Below are 7,867 nucleotides of genomic sequence, written 5' to 3'. Positions count from 1 at the left end.
TATGGATTAAATAAGTGCTTATCACTTTGATAAGAATTGAGCCATAATGAGTGCTTTGTTCGAGGTCAGGAGATCAGAGATGAAAGCGACACATGAGCCGTGAGATAACTGGATTCAAAGAAAACACATTGACAGTTTGCAAACAGTTGGCAAATTTTTAACCCTTGTGTTTGCAAACTGTCAGTGTGTTTTCTTTGAATCCAGTTATCTCACGGCTCATGTGTCGCTTTCATCTCTGATCTCCTGACCTCAAACAAAGCACTCATTATGGCTCAATTCTTATCAAAGTGATAAGCACTTATTTAATCCATATTCTTATGAGGTCAGGAGATAAGAGGTATACATGAGCCCTCAGATGACGGGATTCAAAGAAAACAAAGTGACAGCTTGCTGAATACAGACTGATTTTTTTTAATCCTTGTTCTCAGAAATGGCTGAACATTTTTAATAAAAGCCAATTGAAAAAAATTATTTTTAGGCCAAAATGAGTAAAATGCAATCCTAAAAAAAAAAAACTGGCTCCAAGGTGTCCACAGCCTTTAAAATTTTTTGCATCTTCTCTAGAACTGTACGCTGGGAATTTACATATAACCCAATGAAATAATTAGTCTGTAAAAGTGGAGTGACTCTTATACAAGGTTGCTACCAGGTCTGCGGGTTATGATGGCAAATACTCCACCAGTGAGAAAATGGCACCAGCCCTGCCCACTCTCCTTTTTGGCACAGAATTGGTCACAACCAATCATATTTTTTTTATGAATAAGTGATATCGCCAACGTGGCAGCAACGATTTTGTCAGCTTCTTCTTTTAGACTTGTGGGTCACTATTCTGCAACCTCTTGACCAGCCGATGGGGGTTGTAGCTTGACAGATGTAGAACCACAGGCTGCAAACCTTGGCCCGTGTCCTAAAGTAAAGGGGTTTTCCGGGACTTTGATATTGATGGCTGATCCTCAGGATAGGTGATCAATATCTGATCAGTGGGGGTCCAAAACCCAGTGCCCCAACTGATCACCTGTTTAACCCACCAGAAGCAGAAGACTCTGTGTCATGCCGGCGTACTGCAGCTCAGCTCCCATTCAAGTGAATAGGAGATAAGCTACAGTGCACTAGCTCTGGACGGAGCCCTCTGCTTCTGGCTCCAGTGTGTGTGTGTGGGGGGGGGGGGGGGTTAGGTGTCAGACCCCCCCCCACCCACTGATCTGCTATTGATGACTTATCCCAAGGCTTATATCGGTATTTAAGTACTGGAAAATCCCTTTAAGGTGAATATTTGACAAAGATGTTCTTGCTCATATGACCATTAGGGGGCACTGTTTCATTAAGGTTCTACATATCCATCTGCTGAACAAGCACCAGTTATAAAAGAAGTCCCCCAGGGGTCAAGTAATTCCTACGCAGACCATCTAGTGAAATTAAAAATCTGAACGTCACACTGCTCGTATATTTTCCCATTTAATGCCGGGTTATGAAAGATGAACATGAACTTCTTTTCCAGAACTATTTTAATAAAACAAATCCTGTCTGAATAATGCAGCTGGGACCTCTGTGTTATTATCTGTGCTGATGTCTACAGGCTCCGAACAGCTGAAAATAACAATTACGGGAAGTTCTCCCCGAGCTTCAGCCGCAATAGATTTTCCAAAGAAAGAAAAAAAAGGCCATGTCATAGGTTCCTAATACATTTGATATGGGGGGAGGGGAGGGAGAAGAGATTGTGCAGGCAGCCTAAGGGCTCATTCACACGACCATATCTGTTTTGGCGGATCCACAACACACGATACTGGCCGTGTGTGTTCCGCATTTTGCAGAAGGGCCAGCCCTATGATTGAAATGTCTATTCTTGTCCGCACTTGTGTACAAAAAATAGGACATGTTCTATCTTTTTCTTTTTGGGCCACGGAACAGAAGTACGGATGTAGACCGCGCACGGTGTGCTGTGTCTGCATCTTTTCTGGCCCCATTAAAATGAATGGGTCCGCATCCATTCCGCAATATTGCAGAACGGTTACGGACTGAAATATACAGTGGTGTGAATGGGCCCTTATTTTGTTCTAGCAAAGAAAAACACCACCTCTGTGGACCCCATTATAATTCAGAGGGGTCAGTTGGTGCCTTAAAGGGGTTGTGCCAAGTGATCACCTATCCACAGGATTCAGCATAACTAACTCGGGGCGTGACTGCTGGGACCCCTCAGAGGGTCCCGGTCCCCCTGATCTGATGAAGCGGCTGCTCATGTGTGCACCCGGCCGTGCCTTTCACTCTCTGTGGGTGCGCCAAGTTTTGTACTCTATCTCTGGCAGTCGGATAGAGAATGAATGGAGCTGCAGGGCACATGCCCGACGTGTCGTGCCATCAGATCGGGGGAATGGGACCTTTTTGTTTTTGGGATTGTTCAGACCCCTAGCAATCAGTTATGTCCAATCCCGTGGATCGAGAAAACTTCAAAACTTGGCAAAACGCCTTTAACATCATAGAGAAATAGCCACCATCCTTTTTGCTATTGCCTTTAACATCATGGATCTGACAAAGCAGATGTGAATTCAGCCTTGGGGGGGGGGGGGGGGGGGGTTTCACACGTGTTTTGCAGTTTCCATTAGAGGTATAGGGTAAGTGGGGGATTTTCTGACATGCATCCAGATCTCACCCATAGGCTTGCATGTTAAAAACAAAATGTATGTGGAATAGTGCAGCAGCCGGTATACTCAGGGGGCAAAAGGGTATACCAGCCCAACAGAACTGAAAGCGCGTTAGTTTTCCAGATAAATTCTAGGTCTGCGTTACTCAGATGTGGCACAGCTTGCCTGCGGGTTTCACTGACTTGAACTCACAGCATGTAGAAATTTCTATGATGCTGTGAGTTTGGGCCAGTTAAACCCATGGTCGAGGCGAAGCACATCCATGCAATATGGACCTATAATTCCGGCCTACTTGGATGCTGATGGATCCGTTGGACTTCTGTACTAGAAGCTTTCCCTATTCGTGTTTCAAAGGTCATTTATTGAAATTTTGAAACAGTAGATCACAAAATACAACAAAAGAAAAATTAATGGGTAACATTCCAATGAGTGTACAGATAAGAGTACATAGAAAAATATTGGGGTTACAGTCACGTAAAAGCGTTCCCTGTTTATACCACGCAGCCCAAGGCACGGGTCCAGTATTATGGCTCCATACGGCCTCTGAGTTGTAGCACTTTTGGGCCCTGCTGTACTTTATGCCTTTTGACTTCACATGAAAAAGTACGTGCTTTCAGACGCCATATTACAGAGATTTTCTGAAATACAGCGCCATAGGCAACATACACACACGGTACCTAAGTGCTGTCGTTATGGAGCTGCGCCTTACAGATCCTGCATACAACCCTCTCATCAGGATGGAATCTTATCAGATGGTGAGAAACTGGAAATACCGGGTTTTTACATTTTGGCAAATTTTGTTTTTAAATTCATGATTGTTGTTGTGTTTGTCAATAATGATGGCCCTAATAAAACAGTATCACAACCCCAATTTAAAGGGGTATTCCCACCGTAGACAATTTTATGGTAGATATGCATTTTTCAGACCTGTACTTATCTCCAGAACTGGTGCCAACCGTGAGGGAGCTACTAGATCCATGCAGAGAACAAATGGAGAAGTGACTGCCCAGGTGCCCGCCTCTCTCCATTCATTTCTATCGCAGTCACAAAAACAGTGGATTAAGGACTTATGCACATGACCGTATTTTGCATCCATGTCTGATCCGCATTTTTTGAGGATGCCACACGGACCTATTCATTTCTACGGGTTTGCAACAAAAATAAATAATTGAATAAATAGAAATGTCTGTATGGTGTACGCATCCGTATGTCCGTTCCGCGAATTATACAACATGAGAAAAATGCAGAGGGTATATATATATATATATATATATAGTACAGATCTATGGTTTGCAGACTGCAATATGATCAGGTATCTCACTTAGGCCTCATGCACATGACCGTTTTTCAGGTCCGCATCTGAGCCGCAGTTTTTGCGGCTCAGGTGTGAACCCATTCACTTCAATGGGGCCGCAAAAGATGCAGACAGCGCTTCGTGTGCTGTCCGCATCCGTTGCTCCGGTCCCGCAAAAAAAATATAGCATGTCCTATTCTTGTTCATTTTGCGGACAAGAATAGGCATGTCTACAATGGGCCGCCCGTTCCGTTCCGCAAATTGCGGAAGGCACACGGGCGGCTTTCGTTTTTTGCGGACTGCAAAAAACGGAACGGTCGTGTGCATGAGGCCTTATGCAAACAACCAGTGGTCCATACAGCAGTCCTTAAGGCCGAATGCACACGGCCGTGTTCAGTGGTATGCCGGACTGGATTCCTGTTCAGAGCAGGAGCGCACGGCGTCATTGGTTGCTATGACGCCGAGCGATTCATGCCGCCGCTGCTGTACAGTAATACACTCGTATAGTGTATTACTGTACAGCGGCGGCATGAAGCGCACTGCGTCATAGCAACCAATGACGCCGTGCGCTCCTGCTCTGAACAGGAATCCAGCCCGGCATACCACGGACCGCTCTCGGCCGCGGAACACGGCCGTGTGCATTTGGCCTAAAGCTGCTGTAGTAGGTATAAGAGCGCCACACGCAGAAATACATGCACTTACCATATTTTTCAGAGTATATGATGCACAGCCCCCCGCCCCTGTGCATGAGGCTGATGGAGGTTGGGGGGGTTTGATCTGAGGCTGATGGAGGTTGAAAGGTGTGATCTGAGGCTGATGGAGGTTGTGGGGGGGGGGGGGGGTTTGATCTGAGGCTGATGGAGGTTGGGGGGGTAATCTGAGGCTGATGGAGGTTGGGGGGGTTTGATCTGAGGCTGATGGAGGTTGAAAGGTGTGATCTGAGGCTGATAGAGGTTGTGGGGGGGGGGGGGTTTGATCTGAGGCTGATGGAGGTTGGGGGGGGTTTGATATGAGGCTGATGGAGGTTGGGGGGGTAATCTGAGGCTGATGGAGGTTGGGGGGGTTTGATCTGAGGCTGATGGAGGTTGAAAGGTGTGATCTGAGGCTGATGGAGGTTGTGGGGGGGGGGGTTGATCTGAGGCTGATGGAGGTTGGGGGGGTAATCTGAGGCTGATGGAGGTTGGGGGGGTTTGATCTGAGGCTGATGGAGGTTGGGGGTGTGATCTGAGGCTGATGGCGGTTGGGGGGTTTGATCTGAGGCTGATGGAGGTTGAAAGGTGTGATCTGAGGCTGATGGAGGTTGTGGGGGGGGGTTTGATCTGAGGCTGATGGAGGTTGGGGGGGTAATCTGAGGCTGATGGAGGTTGGGGGGGGTTTGATCTGAGGCTGATGGAGGTTGGGGGGGTAATCTGAGGCTGATGGAGGTTGGGGGGGGTTTGATCTGAGGCTGATGGAGGTTGGGGGTGTGATCTGAGGCTGATGGCGGTTGGGGGTTTGATCTGAGGCTGATGGAGGTTGAAAGGTTTGATCTGAGGCTGATGGAGGTTGGGGGTGTGATCTGAGGCTGATGGAGGTTGGGGGGGGGGGATCTGAGGCTGATGGAGGTTGTGTGGGGGGGTTTGATCTGAGGCTGATGGAGGTTGGGGGGGTTTGATCTGAGGCTGATGGAGGTTGAAAGGTGTGATCTGAGGCTGATGGAGGTTGTGGGGGGGGGTTGATCTGAGGCTGATGGAGGTTGGGGGGGTGATCTGAGGCTGATGGAGGTTGTGGGGGGGGTTTGATCTGAGGCTGATGGAGGTTGTGGGGGGGGGGTTGATCTGAGGCTGATGGAGGTTGTAGGGGGGGGTTTGATCTGAGGCTGATGGACGTTGTGGGGGGGGGTGATCTGAGGCTGATGGAGGTTGGGGGTCTGCTCTGAGGTCTGATGGAAAATATATTTTTTCTTATTTTCCTACTTCAAATCCTAGGTCTTAGGCCTCATGCACACGACCGTTGCTATGTTACGTTCCGCAAAATGGGGTTCCGTTGTTGCGTGATCCGTTTCCGTTTCCGTGTGTCTTCCTTTATTTTTGGAGGATCACCAGACATGAAGGAAAGTAAAAAAAAATCTAAGACAGGTTTGCCATGCAAATGATAGGAAAAAAACGGACGCGGACGATAATCTTGTGTGCCTCCGTGTTTTTTAGCAGTCCCATTGACTTGAATGGGTCCGCGACCCGTTTTCCGCCAAAAAAATAGGACAGGTTATATTTTTTTGACGGACTGGAACCACGGACGCGGATGAGAAACGGTGCATTAGCCGAGTTTTCAACTGACCCATTGAAAGTCAATGGGTCCGCAGAAAATCACGAAAAACGGCACAACGGACACGGAACACAACAACGGTCGTGTGCATAAGGCCTAATAGTGTAAAAAATTCAGTACATGCCTTGCCATGCTATCAATGGGGTTAATAAAGGGAACCTGTCACTGTGACAATGCAATATAACCAGCCAGCAGAATGTTTTGGAGCAGGAGGAGCTGAGCACCTGATATATGGTTTTATGGGGGAAGATTCAATATAACCTGTATTTCATTCATTTAAATTCCTGCTTATTCTGGCCTTTGCTGTAAAGGAGATGCTCCTGTCAGTGACTGACCGCGGTCTCTGTATGCACTCCGTGCCCCTTGCTCATTAATTTCTACAAAATACCTGTGGTATCAAAATGCTGACTCTACTCCTTAATACCTTGAGGGGAGGAGTGTCCAAAATGAGGTCCCTCCTAGGAACCCTGCAAAGAAGAAATCACATTTTTCATTTTCACAGTGGAATGTTTCTGAATTCTATTGTGTCAAAGTACTCACTACACCCTTTAAAAATCCCTTAAGAGGTGTAGTTTCCAAAATGGGGTCACTGTTTGGGGCTTTCCACTGTAGAGGTACCCCAGGGTCTCTTCAAAAGCTACATGGTGCCCAAAACCAATTCCAGCAACATCTACCCCACAAAAGCCAAATGCTGCTCCTTCCCTTCTGAGCCCTGCCATGTGCCCATACAGCAGTTTATGACCACACATGGGGTGTTGCTGTATTCAGGAAAAAAAAATTAACAAATTATGAATTTCTAATTATGAATTTTTATTGGAAATATGTAATTTTTCCTTTTCACAGCCAAGGGTATCTAAAACACCTGCTGGGTCAAAGTGCTCGCTACACCCCTCTATAAATTCCTTGAGGGGTATAGTTTCCAAAATGGGGTTTTACACTGTACTGGTAACTCAGGCACCTGAAAAACTATTCTGTAAAATCTGCCTTCCAAAATTTGGCGTAGGTTGTCCACGCACACAGTCAAACTGTCAGTGACTTTGGATTTCCTCAGTCTTCTCCCGTTCTCTGTCTTGCACCCTATTGTGTACTTTTGACGGGCATCTGGAATGGCGCAGGGTATTTCCAAAATATGTGGGCACCTAAGGTTATATACACGACAGGGCCCTGTGTAGGAGGCGGTATGGCGGCATTAAAAGACTTGCTTAGCTCTGTACTATACTAGCCGCACTAGGATTTCCTTCACAGCGGGTAAAGGTTCACTTTACTGCCCTAGTCATGTATCTAAATACCCTGGCATGTTGGCACCCCCCTTGCACCATGGGACCACGGGGGCTTGCGCTGCAGTAAGATGAGGTGTTGGAGATATTGTCTTTATATGCCTGCCGATGGAGCCACAACCCACATGAAACAGCCCTGCCACCTTGCACCTCTATGGGTGCCCTTATATATAGGGCAGTGGGTGCCAGTGGAAAGAATAGACCCCTCTTTAGAATAAATTACAGCAGTTGCCCCCATTTGGTGCTGTAATGGTGGCCCTATATCCCTACTTAGGGTGAGGGTGCCCAAGTAAAGTTGGCGAACTAGGGGCATACTGCTTGGCATGTGCCCTGGGTGCCAGGTTCAAAAGCCA

The sequence above is a fragment of the Bufo bufo genome, chromosome 7 (assembly GCF_905171765.1).
Source record: "Bufo bufo chromosome 7, aBufBuf1.1, whole genome shotgun sequence".
NCBI lineage: Eukaryota > Metazoa > Chordata > Amphibia > Anura > Bufonidae > Bufo > Bufo bufo.
Note: the sequence above shows the minus strand (reverse complement) of the source record.